Raw genomic sequence first — 2,867 nt, 5'->3', positions numbered from 1 at the left:
GAGATAGGTATCCATCCATCTTTGCTTGAGAAGCCTGCTTTTAATAGTACTTAAAACGGTGACCTTGCAGTCGTTAGAGCCACAGCTCTCTACAACACTGGAGGCACCGGGTATGTTAGAAGTTCAGGAGAGGTATCGTTAATCACACCTTGGTGTGCTTCTCCTAATCTTCTCTCTGCCAATTACTACAAAATCAGGCTCAACACAGAAAGGATTGAAGGATTCATGATCTAAGTAGGAATTTAACTAAAATCAACCAAGATTCTTGCATCTCACATTAAGTTTTAGGATCTGCATTTCATATAAGGTAAACATTCTCCTAAGCAGCAGTTGCTAATCGATAACTTGGTATTCACTTCCCTAGCAAGATCATTGACTCCACAAGGCACTGGTATTAATCATTTAAAATCTAATCAAATCTTAAGTCTTGCTAAATCTTAATCAAGTACTTGATCACCTCATTGTGTCTCCCGCACTGGTTGGTTCCCAACTAGTTCTTCTTCATATCATTTTTCCATAGGGTCTACCCCCCTTAGCCTATTATAGGGAGACACCTTAAACAGAGAGATTGGGGATCAGGGTGATAGCTCTGGATCTGAGCATTTTCACGGTGCCTAGACATTCTATGTGACAACAGGCAGCGTGAAATATTTCCTATTAGAGAGACAAATGGGAAAGCTAAAATGAAGAATATCATCCCCACTTCTCTTCCACACTTCCATGGAATGGATTTTGAGGACCCTTACACCTTCATGTTTGAATTTACTATAGTTTGCAGGACTTATGATTATGCCTCTAAGGAGAAGAAGCTCAAATTGTTTCTTTCTACCCTCAAGGATTTAGCCTTGCACTGGTTCATGAGTTTAGAGGGAGGAAACGTTACTACATGGGCTCATATGCAACAAGAATTCAACACCGTGTACAAAGAATATTACAGGGCAAGGGATATGAAGGAATAAATCTTCATAATGAGTTAAGGGTGAGATGAATCATTAGAATAATTTAAAGAAATATTTCAACTAAGCTACAAGAGAGATAACTGCACCCTTGATCCAGAATCAATGAAGTTAGTTTTACTCCAAGGGGTCAGAGAAGATTTGATGGAGACCCTCAATATGTTATCCAAAGGAGATATTTACCAACTCAATTATTAAGAAATTAAAATAGTATTCAAAAATCACTTTAAAGTTGCAAGGAAAAGAGTTAGATCCAGCCAGGCTTTGGTAAGTCATTCACCTTCTACTTCAGCCATTAAGAATGAAATAGGAGGTATGTTTGAGGATTTTAAAAGTGAAATATTACATATTTTTTCCCTTCATATGGAAACAATTTAGATTAAGAAAAAACAAGAGGAGGTAGAAAGGACATTGGCTATATTCTGCCCTATATGCACCAAGACGCACTATAGAATGAGTGTCTGTAAAATGTTATAGAAATATGCTCTGCGTGTGAAGAAAAACATTCAACTAACAAGTGTCCATCTCTTCCAAGTCTGAAATTAGTGTATCAAGGAGCAGAAGGCAGCATGGATAAACTTTATTTCATCTACCAAAGGAGGCCACAAGGCCCAAGGCCATATCAACAAGGTATACATTATCCTCCTTCTTTCAATACAAATCGCAATGCAACTTTTGTAGTCCTGGTATCCACATAACAATTCACCATGGTCCATGCCTTCTCCTTGGCATTATCCTCCTCATCCTGTCATTCCTCCTTTTCAGCCATACCAACACCAACCTCCTCAATGGGGTAATCCATCGCAAAGATGGAAGCCTCAGATAGCCGAATCACCTACCTTAATGCCTCCTCCTCCTCAACCAAAACTACCCCAAAAAATCCACCTAAACAACCACAAATTCCTAATCAACTCGATTTGTGCCCAAATAATAAGTAGGTCCAACAAGTCTACAGTGGAGAGACCTCTTATCCTACCTATGTTGTATAAATCCAAGAAATCAACCTCAGATCTATGAAGGTACTTCCTAATGCTCACCCACCTTATTCGACAGAAGATATTGAAGAAGAGAAGGAAGAAAGAACTCATGAAGCCAACAAGCCTCCCTATCCTAAAAGTTTGACACATCCTAAAACACACACCCAAAAGAAGATAAAATTTTGGGAGAATCGAAAAATATGTGTATCGAAATTACTCACATCCAAGCCATTATATAAAAATTTCATCATAGAAGAGTGTCTTAGAAGGCCAAAAAGGAAGAGGAAGGATTCCCCCACTATCAATGTCATTAAGGAACTATATGATCTAATGCTTGGGAAGGACATCATCCCAAGGTATTTAGATCATGGTAGCCTAGTAGTGGATGTACACATCAACAAAATTTTAGACCCCAATACCCTCGTTGACTTAGGGTTTGCAATCAATGTCATGACCAAGGAGACCATGACCAAGCTTAAACTCTAAGTATCCTTAAGAAAAACCACCACAGAGCTACAACTTGTAGACATATTCATAGTAGCACCCAAGGGTTTCATTGAGGATATCATGGTTTCCATTGTTTCCTGGGAGTACCTCATTGATTTCCTTGTTCTCCAACCCAAAACAAGGTTCAATGGCTACGCTTATCCTATGAAGACCTTTTTTAGCTACTATTGATGCCTATATCAACTGTAGAGCTGGAAACATGACAATTAAAAATGGTCAGTTAATAAAATAGCTTGTACTATATCCCCCTACTCAACCCCTTGTTGAGCATGATTTTCCTATGTGGGTAGAAGAGGAAGAAAATGAAGAAATTTATTAGTCATCACCCTACCCCATTTTTACATTAGAAGCCACTGTTAGTAGAAAGAAATTGGATGAGGATAATCTAATTGACGATTTTATACAAAACAAGTATCCTTATGCCATG

The sequence above is a fragment of the Pinus tabuliformis genome, chromosome 3_1 (genome assembly GCF_031772625.1).
Source record: "Pinus tabuliformis cultivar Carrire ecotype Pingquan chromosome 3_1, CPIR1, whole genome shotgun sequence".
Classification (NCBI taxonomy): Eukaryota; Viridiplantae; Streptophyta; class Pinopsida; order Pinales; family Pinaceae; genus Pinus; species Pinus tabuliformis.
The sequence above is the reverse complement of the archived record's forward strand: the minus strand, read 5'-3'. Positions refer to the sequence as shown.